Here is a 20014-nt window from a genome sequence, read left to right as displayed (position 1 = left end):
GGAAAAATAAACTCTGAGCTGTTTCACAAAAATCCTGATTCTCTGCTCCCAATTATGAAAAATAGAGGGAAAACATGGCCTAATAAAAAGTGGAAATTGAGCACCCTAGTTAGTCATAATTGACTAATTTTGTTTGTAAGGTCATGATAGCACTTAAAGCCTCTCTGGATCTCTTCCCGCAGAAATGCAGCATGCAACACAGGCAGCCCTTTTGTGTGCCAGCGAGCGCTGATGTGCTTTCTGTTTCCATGCCAACTCACTTTCATCTTTCATCTTTCTTACCAGCTCATCCTACGCTTCAGATGAATTAGGTTTGTTACAAATTCTTTTGAAGTGCACACACACATCCCCCACCCCGCCGCCGCCGCCGCCGTACCACCCCACTTCAGCGAAACAAAACAAAAACACTGAGGAGCTACAAATGTAAGCCAGTAATCTTGCTCGTTTCGGCTCCTTGGCTAACCAATGGCGCCGCGGACGGGATATTTCCACTTCATTTCAATTTGGAAGACGTCCCTCGCTCCTTCTACCTCTTGGCTTCCATTTTCTGCTGTTGTGTGCAGCGCCGCGTCGCACAGTTCATTTCCATTATGAAGACGGTCGCTGAGAGGGTTGCATTGTGGGTTAGTAATGATCTTCAATTACACTGATGCCAGTCCCTGAGGGGGGAACGGGAAGGTGGGGGTCTCTTAAGGATCAAAGGGTTAGACCTGAAGAAGACTTCTGTGTCCTTGCAGATGCATTTTCTCAAAATGATCCCATGAATTCTGCCTCCGGACTCAGAAAGGTAATTTTCAGTCCCCGAGCCGCTCGCGTCTGTAATGGAGGAGATGGAGAATCTGGTGCAGCCTGCAGCCGAGGCCTTGGAGATGTTTACGATAACCTTATCATATTTTACAACACTCTGTTTGACCTCAGACTCAGAAAAAACAGACTCAGTCCTATATTTCTGAACATTGGGGTTAATAATGGTTAGTGCAATGACAGCAGGTAGAAAGCTCCTCTTAAAGTACATTCTGTCTGCAGTTAAGTGTTTTAAAAGCCAAATTGTTGGAGTAGCAGTAATTTTTTTATATTAACCCTTTTATTGAGAAAGAATGCATTATATTACAGCAGCATAATGATTATATTACACTGGTTTTGCGTTCATATTTTAAAAAAACAAGATTTGCAGCCATTTAACAGCCAACATGGTTTCCTCTGGGCTCAGATTGAACAATGCAGGATTTGTTTGCTGCTTTACTCAACCTGAAACTTACGACTGAGTATCAGGAACATGCTGAGGAATTATTTTGGAAAATTACAAAAATAAAATGATGGTATTATAAACTTGTACTAAAATTAAGTCATAATACTACAAAAATAAAGTTAAAATAATTGAAAATAAAGTCAAACTAATATGACTTTATTAGAATTAAATTGTGGTGTTGGGAGAATAAAGTCATGATGTTACAACTTTGTTTTTGAAATATTGACTTTATTCTCGCATGAGTTCATTTTTGTAAAGCTGTGACTTTATTCTTGTAAAATTAACGCTGTCAATCAAGACCATGTGCGTGCTGCTTCCTCCCTTCCTTCCTCTACTCTCTGCTGGGCAATGGCTTCTCCCCTGAATGCTAAGCTAGTTAGCATAGCCACCAATGATGGCAGATAAACAGCTTTTCTGTAAGTTGTTTCTCTGCCATTAAAATGTGTAGCAGCGTATTCTCAAGGTTGATTGACAGCGCTGAGCCTCTCCTCCTGGCTCTGATTGGTTGTTTTTGGTTTGAGTTGCACTTTTCTTCATACAGCAATAGTAACTCAGCAAACAGGTGAAGGAAATCGATCTTTTCACAGATTATCTCATTTTTACCACCATGACATGGTGACAGTTGCAACAAATATGTAAAAATATATATATTTTATAAAAGCTACATAAGATCTAATTCTAAAGATGACTTAATGAACAACAAGCTGCACTTAATGCAGCCATTATTAGTGGACCAGTGAGGAAAACATCAAATATCCAGAAGTGCTTCCGATGCCAGAGCCGTCTGCCTCCTGGTTGCACTCAGTAGACTCAGATCTTACTGGGATTTTCTACATTTTAGCCTCTAATTAGCTTTAAATCCATGACAACATGTTGACATTAGGTTGATGCAAGTCTCAATGAAGCCGCTGTAAAAACGCATGCAAACAGACACAAAGCATATTCATGTAAAATACCAAGATGCGCAGAAACCACAACCAGGATCGGCTCATTTAACGCTCGATTATGTCTGGCAGATTGTGAGGAAAAATTACAGACACTGAAATTCCTTGGTCAGCCTTTCAAAACGGCGATGCGTCGGTAATTTACTTGATTGGAATACAATCTGGAGGTTCAATTAAATCCAGGCTGGTTCAGAATAAATTACAGGCAGACTGATTTATTTAGGTTAAGCTGCCATTGGTGCCTTGCAGAAAAGTGGGGGAGCTTTAACAGAATGATATTTCATAACTGAAGTGAAAAATATTCCAGCCCCTTGAAAAGGCGTTTAAGGAGCATGAAAGGAGCCAAGGGTGATACTATAACCCTACAACATTTGGTTAATTGGAGATTGGTCACGGGCTGTAATATTTGACTGTAATCTGAAAGGCCTGTGAAAGCTGGAGCGTGCAGAGAGAGAGAGAGAGAGAGAGAGAGAGAGAGAGAGATCAACAGAAGCTGTGAGGAGCAGCCGCTGATAAGATTAAACCCATTCACATCCCATAATGAAAAACGAGCAGCCGCGCTTCCTTTTTATCGGCCTCATTTCTTACACGGGTTGTTGTCGTGCGCCGCGTAACAACGCCTGATCTCATCCTTCAAACATGCATGTTGCAGAAACATCTCAGCCCTGGCCTGATTCCCGCCATGTTCCAAACTGACTCATTACCAACTTCAAAGACACAGATAGGAGTTTTAATTAAGAGAAATGCTGCGGCTCCGTGGAGATAAGTAACACCCCCTGCGCCCCCTCCACGCTTCCCGCACATCCCCACCTCTCGCTGCTCAGACGGCATCATTAGGACGTTACGCCGGCTGCTGGTAATCCTCCCACCGCAGCTCCTTTGTGCGGAGTGACACTGTGCACGTTTCAGTAAATTCACGCAAACACAAACACGGGATTACCTGGCATCAGCAGCGAAACGGTTCCCCGCTGCGGAGCCAGGAGGGAAGGGAAGGGACGCTTCATTGTCTCTGTTACATAACAGTTAAAAGGTCTGAGAGTTTTTCAACAAAAAGCTTTGATTGTTAAAGCTCGACTCACAGATGATCGATGCTCGAGTTAGGGAGTTATTTACTCACTTATATATATATATATACATATTTTTTGGGGGGTGGGGATGTACTTGTCGGAGTGTAATGGCGGCTGTTTGTCAAACCAAACATCCTATAAAAACTACTCCAGAGGTAACGCACCCAAAAATTATACTGAAGTAAGAGTATCTTTTTTTTTTTTTTACTTTTTACTCCAGTAAAAGTAAAAAGTAGCAAGAAATGACTGAAGTAAGAGTAAAAAAGCATTTGGTAAAAAGTTTACTCAAGTGTAACTGATCAAATTATCAATAATTTCATATTTAAAAATCACATCATCAGATGGACCAAAATTTAAAGTTAAGTGGACGTTTTGGTGTTTTAAGGACCACCAAATAATTACAATAATTTATTTATTTACGTAACAGATATGACAAAATCAGGCAAAAGAACATTTTTATAAATTAATCTTTCAATAAAAAAAAACAATTAAATTTTTACCAAAAACTGCAGATGTGTGTCTGGTGAATTTTTGATTAAACATGTTTGTTTTCATTTGGTGGATAGAAAATCCAGAAATTTTATTCAAATAAAAGTAGTGATACTTTTCAATAAAATTACTCAAGTAAAAGTAAAAAGTGACTAACAGATGTTGATGCTTCAGATTTTAGCTCATCGTTTCTTCATGGCTGCTGCATCCAAGGTGAACAGAGGAGAGTTACTGTAGATCCTTTATTCATCAAAAACAGGCCTGGACTGCTGCTTTGATTCTTTTATGCCTGTTGGAGAAATCCTTCAATCTCCATGGCAACCATTCAGCTGTGCTAAACGCTTGGGTGGACCTAGCCCCGCCTTTGAGGCACAACTCCTCCCCAATCAGCTTCTTCAGACTAGCCAGTGGCAATTAGCAAAGCAACGCCGGCAAAAACGTTATTAAAGGGTTGATAAAGGAGCCAGGACTTTCTGAAGGCAGAGTTTCAGAAAGAGCAGGAGCTTCTTAAAGAGACAGGAGCCCAATTTCAAGGCGTTAAATTACAAAACTAAATATCTTTTAAATCACATTTGATATATGTAACAGCTGATAACAAAGTTACTTGATAAAAAGTGCCTGGAAAACTCATAATACTTTCAATTTGGTTGAGAAAATATTTACAAATAGGCTAATTTTCTAAAAAAAAAAAATATTTGGAATCACAGAAAATCCTGGAATGTTTCTAGTTCCAGTGTATTTTCAATCAGTTCGCCTGCTGATTTGTGTGTAATGTCACAAATCAGCAGGCATCGCCCGTTACCTAGCAACCCCAGCAGAGTTCCCCCGTTTTAAGTGAGTGTAAAACTGAGGTAATCTTCTGAATATTTAATCACGGTTTTAAAACAAAAACAAGAAATGACAAAAATTTCAAAAGTAAGAATTTCCGATTTTAAACCAAGCAGACGAGTTAAAGAAAGTTTTGCTTTATTTAATTAGAAGAAAGTCAAAGCAGATCTTGGCTGCACCATCTCTCCCACTCTGCAGGTGTATCCACTCCAGTTTGAGACGACTGGCTGAGCCGGCCGGCCGCCGCAGGCTGGCTCTGTGGCAGCAGCAGAGAGAGATCTGCCCCCCGGAGGGAAGGCCTCATGTCGGAGAGATTAATTACAGGCTACGGAGCTGCGGCGCGCTGGGAGCGCACATGGCTCCCGGGCCTAAATAGATTCATCTGCGTTCACACAAACACACACAAGTGCTGCCTCACTTTTCCTCACAAGCGGGATCCATCAGCAAGTCGAGTCCCAGGTGAAAATCAGGAGGAGCTTCTCTTTTGTCTGCAGGTAGCGCGGCCTGGCGCGCGGCCCGCCGCCCCTCCGCTTTCATGTGGCGGGGGGAATTATCCCGCGTTTTGTGCGTGTTGGTGTTCGGTTTGCTCAGAGTGTGACGCCTCCACAGGTACGGGCTTTCCTGGCCGGCAGCCAGCCACCTGTGAGGTTGTTTTCCCGGAGGCTTCTGAGCAAGGCAGCACTGCGGCTGGGGCTGCATCCCACAATTAGGAGCGCAGGAACTCAGCTCTCTACTTAGTGGTGACGGGTTGGGAAGTGGTTTGCCATGTGTGCGTAAATCAGCACGCTTCACGCATGGCTGTTTGTGTGTGTGTGTGTGTGTGTGTGTCCACATGTTTGGTTTTATTTGTACAAGGAGAAAAATGGAAGGTACAAACCCGCAGCGCACCGCTCTGCTTATTTTGGGGAAACATAACAACTGGTATTTGCCACTCTTCAAAGAAAAGCTGCATAATGCTTGGTTTTGCCGTCTTCTGTGGAGATCCCCACCGTGAATCCAACTTAAACTCTTTTCCATCCCACAAACCCCTGATGGAGCGAGCCTTCAACAGAGATCATCTGCAGCTTTGGTCGCCTCATCAGGCGTGTGTGTTCATGTTTGTGTTCATGTTTGCGTGTGTGTGTGTGTGTGTGTGTGTGTGTGTGTGTGTGTGTGTGTGTGTGTGTGTGTGTGTGTGTGTGTGTGTGTGTGTGTGTGNTGTGTGTGTGTGTGTGTGTGTGTGTGTGTGTGTGTGTGTGTGTGTGTGTGTGTGTGTGTGTGTGTGTGTGCGTGTGTGTGTGTGTGTGTCAGTAAGGTGTCATCATCAACTTTAATTTGGACTGAGACAAGTCAGGCCTTGCGTCTGTGAGTGTGAAAATATTTTAAAAGACCCCCTAAGATTGTTTATACTTTGCTTCCTGCACTGCAAAAACACTAAATCTTACCAAGCATTTTTGGTCTAGTTTCTCGTGAAAATAACTTAGTTTGTCTTACTTCAGGTCTACTAACTTAAAAGTAACTTTTCACCATGATATAGCCTAGCAGTTTGTTTTAAGGGAATAATTATTTAAAGGGGACGCAATATGCAAAATTTACATTTAACATGTTTTCGTACTTCCATTTGAGTTTCTACAGAAACAGACCAAGCACTTAAAAAAAAAACACCCAGTTTTTGGTAATAATAAGTTAATGATTTTTGGTGTCGAGAAAATGAGTTGTTTCAAAAACCTTCAAAATGTAATGTCGCAAATCAGCAGGCACAGCCCGTTACCTAGCAACCCCAGCGGAGTTCCACCGTTACCTAGCAACCCAGCACATTTGGTTGGCTGGTTTTACCACTGGATGCGCTGCACAATGGCTGCTGAGGAAGACGAGCGTTTTCTTGTTGACTTACCATCCAGAAACCACTTGCTGAATTCTGGTTGGTACTTATTCTGCTTTTCAAATACACAGGTTGGATAATTGTGGGTCTGTTTTGCGGCCATTTTCACTCGAGACTGTAAATCTTGGGGGTTTGTTCCACTGGCAGATTATTTAACTTAGAAACAGACATTATTCCCATGTTATAAGTAAAATTATCTGTAAGTGTAACGAATACTTTCCTCATCAAAATTAGGAATTATTCATTTAAAACAGGCTTGTAAATGTTTGAAAAGTTATTTGTAAGTTTGTTTTGTTTTTTTTTCAAGCATGTTAAGATATTTGCTCCAGAAACCACATAAACATAGTTGGCAACATTTTATGTTTCTGCAGTACAGAACCAAAACCTTTGTGTAATCTTTATAGTTAACTTTTATTATTTCGGGAAGGCGCTTTGGCTGCTTTCTAAATAACTTCCCGGGTCTACTTGGAGCAACCTGAACATGACATCCTATTGGCAAACACAGGAGCAGAGTTATCAGTAAAATCTGCACCTGCTTGGAATCGGTCCTGCGTGTGTGCAGCTTTTCCAGCGTGCTGCAACAGAACGGGCCTGCAGGAGATGTAGCAGGTGGCCTCGCTCTCTGCTGAGGACAGCTGGGACCGTTTGTTGACTCTGGATTACTGGAGGACGATTCCAGCAGAATACCTCCACACTGTCCTGCTGAATATTTCTGCAGGTAAACATTTATCTACAGCAAAACTCCTGGATTACTAGAAACAAGATGAAACGCAGCTGAACGTGTTCTTTGTTGGAAGCCTTTGGGATTGCAATTTGCTCTTAAAAGGCAGAAGGAGAGTTTTGTTTTTTGCACAAAAGAAAATAAAAGGCCTTTGTAGCTATATTTGTCATGCAACTGCTCCCACTATAGAGCACTGCAAAAACACAAACTCTTACCAAGTATGATTGATCTAGTTTCTAAAAATTCCTTAATATTGATGAGTATTGATCTCTGGTCCGCTTGGCATTTGCACCAGAGTTCACTTCAGCTGAACTGAGACCGCAGCAGGAAGTGGATAACAACGCAGGGCATTCTGGGTAAATACAGCCAAAACAAATGCTAGCCTGCCTAGCGCTAGCAGGAGAAACGGTGTTTTACTAAAAACAAAAGAGAAATGTTCCACCAGCTACAATCTGACCCCACTCCATTTTTGTTTCCATTTGGTGAAGAAGGAAATTGCAGTTTCTTCTTCTGAGGTTTTTGTGTCATTTCCTTCAATGGTTCTTGGTGCAGCGCCCCCACAGGTGAGGAGGGGGACAGGTTGCTTAAAGGGTTTGGTTTGTTGGACAAAGTGCAGTGAGAAAGGGAACCAAAGCAGCTGAAAATGAAACAAATGTTGTAATTTTGGTCCCAAATCAAACTGAGTCTACCTGAAAAACAGTCCTGTTGTCACCTTTTCTCAGGTCCTGCTCAGTATTCACCTGTTCAGTTTCCCCTGATTGTGCTCACCTGTTTCCATGTCACTTATCTCACCTTCTCTGTATTTAAGCTTGCTGGTTTTTGTTGTTACTTTATTATTAAATTATTCTCACCACCTGTGTTTGGGTTCATCAGAACCTCAAAAAATGGCAGTTTAAGACATTTTTATGCAAGTATGTTTTTATTTAAGATCTTTACTTGGATATATTTGTTTGTTATGATCTTCTTAAGTTTTCCGTCTAATAAATCATGTTTTGATTTTTGTGCTACTTTTGCTGTGAGGCACTTTATGATGTTTTTATATGAGGAGGCTGTGATACATGAATTGATACATTTATTTAGAAAAAAAAGCAACATAACAGTAGTTCTTACATCTTTTTAAGTGTAAACACTCTGTTAAAAACCAAGAACAACACTTATTTGGTGCAAACGTGTCTGAAAGGGGGTTTGAAGAAGTTGAATTTAATTAATCATTACCTCTTTCCTGTAGAGCATTTTCATTTTCACTTCTAAATCAAAAGTTTCTAAGCCAGATGTAAACATTGCACACACACATATGTAGAGTTTCAGTCTCAGTTAACAGGTTAAATGTTAAAGTTCAAGGCCACCCAACAGACAACTCTGATATTTATGAGTCAACATGTTGAAAGTCTGAATTTTCTTCTGAATTTTCTCAAAGAAATACAGCAAACATTGCAATTTTTTTCCATTTCATGTTCAAGCAAAAAAAAAAAAAGCTCCACCGTATCCATGATAGTTTATAATAGATTGATTTAAAGGGGGGAAAATCAATTTTTAGATTCTGTAATATCACATATAAAGCTGGATGGTTCATCACTCCGGTGCCTAAAGTCAATATGTCTTCCAAAATAGAAATCCATTCTCCGACCTGTCCCTCCACCCTCGCTTCACTTTGATGTGGGTGTCTGGGTCTTACATCAGACATCGGGGTCAAAGCCTGAAAAGCCAAGTCAATTTCCAGACAGACATCAGAGGCAGAGGCTCCTCCGTCACAGGTAGAGCCGCAGCAGCGGCGCTGCAACCTCCTCATCCGTCAGCCCTGAAAGGAACAGACAGCTCGGCTAAAACCGTTTCATTGTTTGGGCTCGTTGCAAACATCGATTCACCAGCCGGAGTGCAGGCGAGCCGAGCGCCGAGTCCTCCAGGTGCTGCGATGAGGATCCGCACGTCTGCACATCAAAGACCAGAGAGAGAGAGAGGAGAACCAGAGCTAGTCCCCGTTTTAACCATGATTGTAATGTATTTATAACTTTTCCATACAGAAAAAAAACACGCAATGTTGAAAGAAAACACAAGACAAAATAGATTTACAATATTTATATTATAAAATGGATAAAACAAAGTTTAGGTCGAGCCACAAGCTTACTGTATCAGACAAACTGAGTAAAGTTACCTCTGTTTACTATAACTACAGTTAAGGTGCTTTTATTTTGATAGCTAACTTGTTAAGGTAGCTATGGTAACGGAAAACAGTTCTACCTGGGAAGGTTAACCACAATAGCTCTTACATCACACTTCTGCGACCTTTGTAACTGACAGCCATCTTGGCAGGCAGTTGCCTTGGAGTTCCTATACAACAATAAAAATCCACAAGTTCAGAACCAGCTCTCATCTCGTTTCTAACTTATAAACAATTGCAGTTGTTGAGTAATCTACCTGCCTCTTACTGTGGTACTTACTGCCAAGCTAGCAACATTAGCTTAGCTGACGTAGCTTTTATCTCCTAGCTTATCTCACTTTGTCAGTCACCAGAACCTCGTTACTTATATGTTGTTTAATTCATACGAAGAGTTTCAACGTCCTTTCAAAACCGTTTCAACACAGATCGTATGCGTCCATAGATTTCACACCGTGAAGCTTTTCCACTCTTTATGTTCACTAAGTAGTTAATTGTAGTAGATCGGAGGCTTGGCTTGTCCACATCTTCTCATACAGGTTGATTTCAACAGCAGCCATTATGCTCATGTGTCTTTCTCTGGTGGTGAAGAGTGTCAACATATTTTATTTTTTTTAGTCTCAAAGCCATGGGTCCGTGATGCTTTGCATATGCATTTGCCTACTAAGATGGCGCTGATCACTTCTGGTTCAGACTTGACTGAACTCTATAGCAACAGCTGTGCAACTCCAGCCTCACAACCCAGCATCACATTCGCTCCATCACTGCCAAGTCCAACAATCTGAGCCATGGCGACCCCACGACCCGACAGCGGCGCGTGTTTAAATTTTTCTGTGATGCATTCAGCAGCACCAGACAAAATGGCATACCTGCCGATGAACGCAGTTTCAGGCTCCTCTTTGCAGGTTATGGTCTTCGCTAATGGTATTTTGAGCATTGTACATCATGTAAAGTGACTTCTTGTTCAGAAAATATTGCATTTCATTGAATAGTTTTAATGTTTCTGCATCTCCACGGCGACAGGAAGTCAAGCCCGGCTGGTTCCGACTGGTTCCTGTGTGATTCGAAGCCCTGTTTACATGCCTCGGTTTGGTTGTGGTTTGAGTTTAAAGCTAGGTTCCCACTTTTTTGTTTTAATCTTTTTTTCTTTGAACTCCACTGAAGTCAAATGTAATAAACTTCTCAGTGTACACAGGTCTCCAACATCAAATGAATGCAGGAGTTGGTAATAATGCTTCTTTTCATGTCTGCTTCAGCTGAATGCTGCGATCTCAGGCCCACTGTGGATTAATTGCTTTGGATGCAAAAGAATTTTTAATTTCTTCACTGAACCGTGTTTAAAAAAATAAAAAAGAGAGAATGCACATTTTTGGTCTTTTTATGTGAGAAAACTTTCAGGCACAACAATTACTGACATTTTTTGTAACATCAAACTGAAACGTTTCATGTCGAGAAATAGGATCATTTTCATTCATTGACACAGTAGATGAGATTGTGAATGTTTTGCTTCTTGTGCTCTTTTTTAATTCACTTTAAAATTGAATTATATGACTCACAAAGTAACAACATCACATTAATAATCCAGCAGTCAAAACGGAGAGGATTATATGGCCACTTAAAACTAATTTAAATCCGTCTTTTTACAAAGAGGAAGTTTGTTACTAAAGGAAAACATTTTAATGCCCAGAGTTCCAGCGTTCCAATAAAAAACAAAATAAAAAATATAGCTTTTCTGAATTTCTAATGATGGATTTCACAGCAATAATTAAATAAATGATTAAATAACTGCATTATTGTCAGACATTTTGCTAACTTGGAAAGCTTTTAGCGCACCTAGCTTCCCCTAAATAAATTTTTCCAGATTCATTCTAAAGCACTAATTTACTTGGCTCTTTTGCAAACTTTCAGTTGGATAAAGTTCGACATCTGTGTTTCAGTTTTGGTTACGGACTGTTAAGAATTATTCAAATAGTTAGACGTTTATATCGATGCTCTTATTTTGAAGTGGACGCAGCGGTTTCCTCTCCTCACATCCGCCATGCGGTGTAGAAACGACGGTTATTTTGTACCCAGAATGCATCGTTCTGTAGTTCTACAGTAAATAGTTAAAATCTGGCGATGTCCTGCTTCCTTTCTGACCGGAGACCCAAACCAGCTACAGAATTAGAAACGCTTTTGAGTGGGAGATGAACAGGTAGGTGTGCAGTAACTAATTTGTTGAGGTCCATTATATGGTAAAGTCCATATATGGACCTTACCATGGCGTTTCATTAGCCAATGAAACGCCGCGTTTCATTGGCTAATGCCCATTTTACGTCACAGCGCAGCTATCACGTGCGTTACCGTCTCACAAACGCAAGCTAATGTATCCTGATTGTATTTGTGGAACAAAAATTCACAGATTTCCAAAATCTGAAACGGAAAGCCTTGCTTGGATCAAAGCTTGTGCACGACCGCATTTGGCGCTCAACCGTCGTAGGATCAATAAGAACAAAGAAGTGTCTGCTGATGTAAGTATTATTGCTTTGCTTTCTTTGTGTTTAGTGAATGAAAAAAATTCAATAATAAACACATCCATTATGAAAACCTTTTAGCYAAGTACAGCATAATGGCAGTACCGATACAACTTCTACATCCTGAAGCCTGTCTGTTACAGCCTTACGTTAGCTGAACAGATCAATATGCAATGTGTACCGTATCTGACATACATTAAAGATTTAATTTCACCTGAAAAGGCTTTTTACTAAACTGTAATCGTGTTAGCCACGCTAGCTTTTACTAAACTGTAATCGTGTTAGCCACGCTAGCTTTTACTAAACTGTAATCGTGTTAGCCACGCTAGCACCGAGTACCGTGTATAAGTCCTAGGCACATTCGAACCCTCAAAKCCATGAATGCCCGACTTACCCAGCCTTGCAAGAACAACAGCCATCAGTGATCTTGTCCACAGCTATATTTATGCTGAGGGTCTGAGGATCTGCTGTTTTCCTCATCGACTGGTAGCATTTAGCTGTGACGAGCACAAAGTTGGAGGCATCGCGTGGCTCAAACATCTTGATGTCGTCCAAAAAAGATGACATGAACTTGTTGGTTCCCTTGTCGTGGCTGATATTTTGTGAAAATCCGGCAGAAATGCTAAACTAATCGACTCAGAAATACTCTGTAGAGAGTCAATCGAAATGAAAAATGCCATGTTTACACATAGAAGCTAAGCTCCGCGAGGCTTTGTTTGTGAGACATGCAGTCATGTGGGACTTTCGATGGCGTTTCTGGGCTGAGCTATGTAAGGTCCATGTGTTGTATGTTGGGTATCAACGTGGTTCAAATTAGCTCTTTAGCATAGCTGTTGGTATTGACCTATTACTTATATGTTACTTGGGGACTGGAGGGAGTTTTGAACACAAACTCCAAACTTTACAACTTTGGAAATTGTTTTCCAAAGTTGTTTTTCCCAGATTAGCCACGGTTTCTATTTGTTTAAATCAAGCTAATTTAGCTGTGAACGTAAAACACTTAGTTTGGACTCATAGACGGCGGTTATTACAAAAGTAGTAAATATGTTATATGACAAACAAGGTTATTGAAATTGTGGGATTTTTTGCTAAATTCGTGTTTTATTCTCGGACCAGTCAGGCGTATAAGTTTTGTGTGAGAGAAGTTTTGTTTGTTGCTATCTTATCGAATACCATCACAAATTATTAATAATAATACAACATCATAAAATAGATTTGTATTTCTTTTGTATTGTTCTCATCTCCAAAATTTAGTGCTGGAAAAAGTTTGAAAACTAACCTTGAAAATGCTTGAAAAGTTCTTGGATTTTACTATGGGAAAAATATTAGAATATGTAGTTTGAACCAAAAAAATTTATATTTTTGCATATGATGTACACAGAGTTCATTAACTGATTTAAAAAAAAGTTTATTTTATTAATTAATCAAACGTAAACAAAAGCCTGCAAATCTCACTGAACAGAAAATCAAAAATAATTTTTATTCCACTTTTCTTTTCTTTTTTTTACCAGAAACATGAGCAATAGATGGAGACGATTTCACACAGCAGTGTGTGAAGATCACATCAAACACAAACATGGATGAAAGACAAAGCACCTCTGCTGTATGTGCCGTTACTTGCAGCAGAGTTCATTAGTGTGTGAGTGGAAATAAAGGCCCTGCGTTTGGGGATTTCCCCCCTTCCAGCGCGTTGCCTCAACACGAACGCCGCAGCCGCCGCTGCACAAACGCATGGCTGAGGGCGGATTCTCATCAGAGCCCAGATCCTGTCGTCTTTCCACACACAGGTGGAAGTTCCTTCTCCTTAGCTCGCTGCGTACGCACAGTGATGGAAATATGGCTTTGATACATATAAAAACTGATTTACGGCTCCACTTTTATCACGGCTCAGTCAGAGCAGCTGCCCCGAGCGCTCCGTCCTGTGGAGAGGTATTTTTGGGGAGGAAACCACCTGCTTTGATTTACGGCCCCTAAAAACTGAAAGCTGTGGTCTGGACTGACGAGTGTGAAAGCCCAGACATCTCTCTTCAGTTTGGTCTGAGCTCTGAGGAGACCATATCCCACTGTCCTACATGAAATACGTTTATTAAAAAGTTACAGTCTGGAGTGTGTCACTGTACTAAAATTGCTTTACTTATTGGGGCAGTATTATGTCAAATTGGCTGTTTTCAGGCGCTGCACAGTGGGGCAGTTAGTAGCACTGTTGCCTTGCAGCAAGAAGGTTCTGGGTTCGATTTGATTCCTTTCTGCATGGAGTCTGCATGTTCTCCCTGTGCATGGTGGTTTCTCTCTGGGTGCTCCGGTTTCCTCCCACAGTCCAAAAACATGACTGTCAGGTTAATTGGTCTCTCTAAATTCTCTTTGTGTGCCTGGTTGTTTGTCCCGTCTGTCTCTGTGTTGCCCTGCGATGGACTGGCGACCTGTCCAGGGTGACCCCGCCTCTTACCCGAAATCACGATAGGCACCAGACCCTCTGTTACAGAAATGCTGTATATATCAATTATGACTTAATAGAAGTTTACTTCCTGATTTACCGCCTTGAAAATGGCCTCTGTCTCTTTAAGAAGCTCCTGCTCTTTCTGAAACTCTGCCTTCAGGAAGTCATCACTACATGGCTTCTCTATTAACTTGTTAGCGTTTTTACCAACGTTTTGCTCTGAGAAGTAGCTCCTACAATAAGCCCAGCAGTTCCACCATTTGTTTGCTAATTGCTGCTGGCTAGTCTGAAGGAGCTGAGTGGGGGAGGAGCTGCGCCTCGAAGGCGGGGCTAAGTCCACTCAGGCGTTCTGCTCAGCTGAATAGTTGCCATGGAGATTAAAGGATTTCTCAAAGCAACACTCGGGTTTGTTTTTCATGAGGGATTAACATTATAATGTAATGTAAAGATTTAAAAAAAGTAAATTTTACATGACGCTGTCCCTTTAAGATGATTCTGTTACTCATCAAAACGTTTACGTTGATGCTTTTTGTTTTTAAATTTTGTGAACTTTGCAGTGTTTTGTGTATTTATCGGTTCAACAGTTTGGGACGTCCTCCAGAGACGCTCGCTAGCGCTAGCACTAACCGCCGCTGTGAGATCTGCATTGGAAATGCGTTTTGTCTCCCGGGGCGACGGGCCCTCCTTCATTGTTTCACGGCTATCTTGACACCCACTCACCAGAATGGAGGCACGCCGCACTGAACCCTGGGATCTGCGATGCTGCCACCGATAGGCGCAGCATCGGCGCTGATTCCATTAAGCTCCAAATTAAAGCAGGCACATCAAAGGGGCCTGCGAGGAGGCAGCGCGGAGATGTGACGGGGGAGAAGGGAGCAAAAATGAGTGAGGGGAGGAAAAAAAACAGAAAAACCTTCTTTATGCAATCCCCGAACGTGACAGAGCCTAATCCAAATCAATATCTGTGAGTGGTGCAGTGTTGCTACAATGCTAGTTTGGAACACATTAGCAGAAGATGAAAGCATCAAAGTGGTTAGCTTGATGAAAATGTGTCTTTTATGTCATGAGACAAAATTAGGGAATTCTGTAAGAGCTGTCATGCATTCTTGCCCCGTTGTTGTTGCGCAGGAGTTGGTGGCGGCGTCTTTTCAGGCCTCATGTGTGATTTTTATCCCCGTCTCTGAAGCCTCTGCGTTGTCAGAGCAGCGATAATTGAACCGCTCTCACCATCAGACATGTCGGAAAAGCTCATGTGGCCTTTTCATTCAGATAATTCAAGTACAATAAAGTGGGAAACAGATGCAGTTAAAAATTATTCACACCTATTTTTATTTCATAGAACATCTAAATCACAGATGTAAAGATTATTGTGATGAACTGGAGCTCAGTTGGTAAAAAACAGCGGAAACATTGAAAAAGCAAATATAAAGAGCTGCAGTGAGTAAATATTTTTCCATTAATTATTGAGAAGGGCATAAATAATTTTCAACATGCACTTTTTAATGTGTAAAAAAAACTTGACGCTTAGTTTACTTGACTATCAGAAACAAGTTTCTTGGTTAAAAGTATTTTTTTTAATATATTTTCAACAAATTAAAAAAACAAACTTCCAGATCTATGAGCTTTTTTGGACTTTAATGGATTCTGGCAGCTTTTTGTTTTCACCACTAAACAAATATAAGTGATCATAATCAAATGAAGTGAAAACATTTCAAATTTAATGAGTTAGAACAAAGACAACTATGCTAAATCACATTGTGGAGCCAGATGGGGGGAATAATTCCTCTAATATGCTAACAGTGTAGCTAATGTTTCAATTAGCGGTTTCGCTAACTTTGTTTAGCTCACTTAACTTTCCCTAAATGCATTTACTAGATAAATTACAAAGCTCTAATTTGCTTGGCTGGTTTATAAACTTTCGGTCAAATAAAGTTCAACATCTGTGCTAATTTTTTGCTTAGCGCTTTAGCATTTTTTTTTCCAACTTTGAAGACATTTAGCACACATAACTAAAAAATAAAAAAATTCTAGATAAATTCCGAAGCGATAATTAACTTTGCTGTTTGGCAGTTGAATAAAGTTTAACATCTGTGTTGAAGTTGTGGTTATATTCTTTTATTTTGGAAGTGGATGAGGACAGTTCAGATCAGTTTTCTCTCTCTGGTTGGAAAATTTACCTTTAAAATGCTTGAAAAGTTCTTGAATTTTACTGTGAGAAAATATCAGAATATGTAGTTAGAACCATTTTATATATGATTTATTGGTTAAAGTTTTATTTTTATTAAAATAATCCTTATTTAAATAGTTGTGGGACTCTTATAATGTTGCTTTTACCTAGTATGTTTTAGTTTTTAGCCTGATTACAAATATCTTAACTTTTAATTTGTTTTGAGCTAATAATTTCTTAATATTGATGGAAAAATTTCCCTGGCAGATTATTTAAATGTAATGAGGCCTTTTTCCTGTGCTGTAAGTGAAATGATCTGCCAGTGGAAGTATCAACCCTAACCCATCAAAGTTAAGGAGTCAGTGACTTAAAATAAGCTTCTGTTTCTTGCAGAAAGTGACTTGTAGGTTAGTTTAGTCTTATTCGAAGTGCACTAAGACGGTGGATTTTCTGTTTTTGCAGTGCAGTTTCAGTCTGAGCTGGATGTTTAGTTTTCCGTCAGTATCTGTGAGGCTTCATCTGTGTCATGTGGAGGGTAACACGAGGGGGACCGCTGGGATGCCGTTGTCTCTCCTGATAATCTGTATTTATTTTTCTGTGAAGGGTGGAAAATTTGCTGCTAATCCCTCAGGTTTCTGTAAGTGTTTTATCAACCAGAGATTCTTCACCAGATGACACCGGAGATAAGGCGGAGGGAAAGACTCTACGTGATGCCGGACGCATAATCCCGGCCAGGTTTGTCCAGCGGATTTTCCCGCTCAGTCAACACCGGAGAGCCTCGCCGTAAGCGTCCCTCTCTTTGTTTGTTTCCAGAAGCAGAGAAAGGTGAAGAGGGGTGACACGCAGCGGTGGTGAGGGTGGTGTTTGTGGCCCTACAGCAGTCTGCCTGATTACATCGCCACACAAGCGTGTCTTCAAAGCCTTCCCCTCCCCACCGCCCAGTTTGACCAGATAAGGGCCCCCTCTCGCTGTGGTTCAGCTGGGGGACAGGAAGACACACGAAGGGGTCAACAGTAGTGCCATCTGCGCCTCATGTTCAGCAAATACTGCACATCTCTGTCAACAGACCGTCTTACTGTACAAACACCTCCTCTGGTGATCCTGCAGCCGGTTTGTTTGATCGCTCCTGTCAGTTTTACCAGGTTGTTTTGATTAAAACGGCTTCGTTTTAAGCAACAAAGCCGGTGATTAAAACTCTGAAGCCGGCTATAATTTCTTTACATTTTTCTTCCAGGCAAACAAACTGTCTTGTAATCTTTAACGGGGCGGTATTATGTGTTTTCCAAGTACATAGAGCCGCTGACATAAATCAAGTGACCACATTAGCTTCATTTGGTATATATCAAATAAACATGACTTTGTAATTTAATGCCTTGAAATTGGGTCTGTCCCTTTAAGAAGCTCCTGCTCTTTCTTAAACTCCGCCTTCAGAAAGCCATCATAACATGGCTCCTTAATTAACCCTTTAACGACGTTTTTACCAGCGTTGCTCTGACAAGAGCTCAGCTGACGTTCCACCAGGTGTTTGCTAATTGCTGTTGGCTAGTCTGAAGGAGCTGAGTGGGGGAGGAGCTGCACCTTGGAGGCGGGGCTAGGTCCACCCAGGCATTTTATGAGCATGAAAGAATCAAGGAAACATGATGTAAAGATAAAAAACGTTGTTTTTACATGAAACTGGCTCCTTAACGACCTCCAGATCTTTTAAAGTGACACCGACAAGATGGCAGAACTACGTATAAGTCGTCAGTAAAGTTTATATTATTCACATAGTTTATTTTTTTAGAAGTCAAGTGACATTAAATGCAAACGTGTTTCAAAATACTTTTAAAGCTGCAGTGTGTAACTCGCTTTAATTTATCATGCGATTAATTGATTTATTGCTTATTGGCCTAATCACGCTTACTCCACATTTCATTCTTATTTGGTTGTAAGTGGCAACACAAGCAGGGCGACGCATTCCCAGAGTAAAACTACGGCAGTAGCTGATTATTAAATAAATGGAGAACATTTTATGTTTTTAACACTCCTAAGTTCTTTCTTTAATATTTGATAGGTTGCTTACTCTTATGAGCCAATCATGAGATAATAACTACGATCTTGGTCTATATCCTGTGTGTCCAAAGTGAGGCTCGGGGGCCATTTGTGGCCGTCAGAACAATCCTGAGGGCCGTTGATCACAGTCCAGACATTTGATGGAGATTTAAAAACAGTGTTGGGGTGAAGCAACACAAAGTATTTTTTCAGGTTTTTACTTTGAATTTAATTTCTTTTAATAATAAAAGGAGACCAAAATAAACAACCTGGGCATTTTAAGTAATTAAGCCATATTCTGTTCTTGTTACTGAAGAGACACAAACAAATCCAGAAGATGAAAAGTTAACTGCATGTTGTTGTTTTTTGTTTTTCATCTACAGAAATCCTACTGCTTTGCTCATTTCATTAAAATACCGTGTGCTTAGTTTATTTCTTATTTTAAAAAATTGTTTTTGCTATTAAAAGTTTGTTCTCCGCAGGTCTGCGTTTCAGTAGTTCAACGGTAACCTTCCACTTCCTGCCTCCAAACGACTCCGCCGTGACCTCGCCTGCAAGGTGGTTTCCAGGCTTGGGAAGGTGAGACCTACAGGAGTCAGCCGAGGCCCCCCACAGTCTGAGATTTCTCTAAAAATTTCAATTACATCTGTGGTTTCCAGGGTTTGATGAGTGAACGGCTGACAAGCCGGGACAACAAAGGAGATGGATGCAGTCACCGCGTAATAAAATCCGGGAATATCAAAGTCAGCTTAAAGAAAGCTGCGGCGCGCAGAGTGAGCTGTTCCCCAAGCATGTGTCTGCGTAGCGAGGGGAAGCTGCCATGTGGGGACTTGAGCGGCAGCCAGTGAAAACAGAATCGGCTTTGCATGGAGGAGAAAAGTTACACAACAGAGCCTGTAATACCTGGTCAAACAAACTTGTGACTGTAGGAGGATTTCAGACAATTGAGTGGTTGAAGATTGAAAAGGATCACAAGACTGCGACCAAATAAGACTCAGTTTTTCATCTGGGAGAGGCCTGGCTCGCTTCGCCCATTATTAATGATGTCGTGAGCGTGAAACTTTGATTTGTGTGCGGACTAATGGGAAACAAATTGTCTGAGCATGTTTTTGATTTGAGACGGAGGGATTCCTTAATCCTGAACCAAAAGGAAGAAACAGACCTCAGAGGTTTGGTTTGGTGAAGAGGGAGAGTGACAAGAACCGGGCCAAACCCTCCACACCCCAAAGTGATTACGCCTGGTGCTTTGATTTGTTTTTTGTGGCAGAGATTCAGCATAACAGAAACATCGCTTAGAGACGCGTCAGCATCATGCAGCTGCTGTAGCGTTACGTTCACTGTGACGATCTTATGGAAGAAGATTAGGGCCAAAAAAATAAAACTCTGACTAAACATCTGAGAAAAAAAGTCAGAATCCTGAGCCAGAATTCTAAGTTTAAATTATATATAGGGCTGCACAGCAAGAAGGTTCTGGGTTCGATTCCCGGCCCCGGTCTTTCTGCATGGAGTCTCCATGTTCTCCCTGTGCATGGTGGGTTTTCTCCGGGTACTC

The 20014-nt window shown here is 41.0% G+C and overlaps 1 long non-coding RNA gene across 1 annotated transcript; it reads left to right on the top strand.

The window, feature by feature from the left end:
• Positions 1-16673: 16673 nt before the first annotated feature.
• On the top strand, positions 16674-19956 carry LOC103472802 (uncharacterized). Its single transcript, XR_534930.2, has 4 exons — positions 16674-17166; positions 17245-17541; positions 18945-19041; positions 19122-19956. It is a non-coding gene; the product is annotated as an uncharacterized LOC103472802 (long non-coding RNA).
• Positions 19957-20014: the final 58 nt, after the last annotated feature.

This window comes from Poecilia reticulata, linkage group LG1 (genome assembly GCF_000633615.1).
Source record: "Poecilia reticulata strain Guanapo linkage group LG1, Guppy_female_1.0+MT, whole genome shotgun sequence".
Taxonomy (NCBI): domain Eukaryota; kingdom Metazoa; phylum Chordata; class Actinopteri; order Cyprinodontiformes; family Poeciliidae; genus Poecilia; species Poecilia reticulata.
The sequence above is the reverse complement of the archived record's forward strand: the minus strand, read 5'-3'. Positions and strand labels throughout refer to the sequence as shown.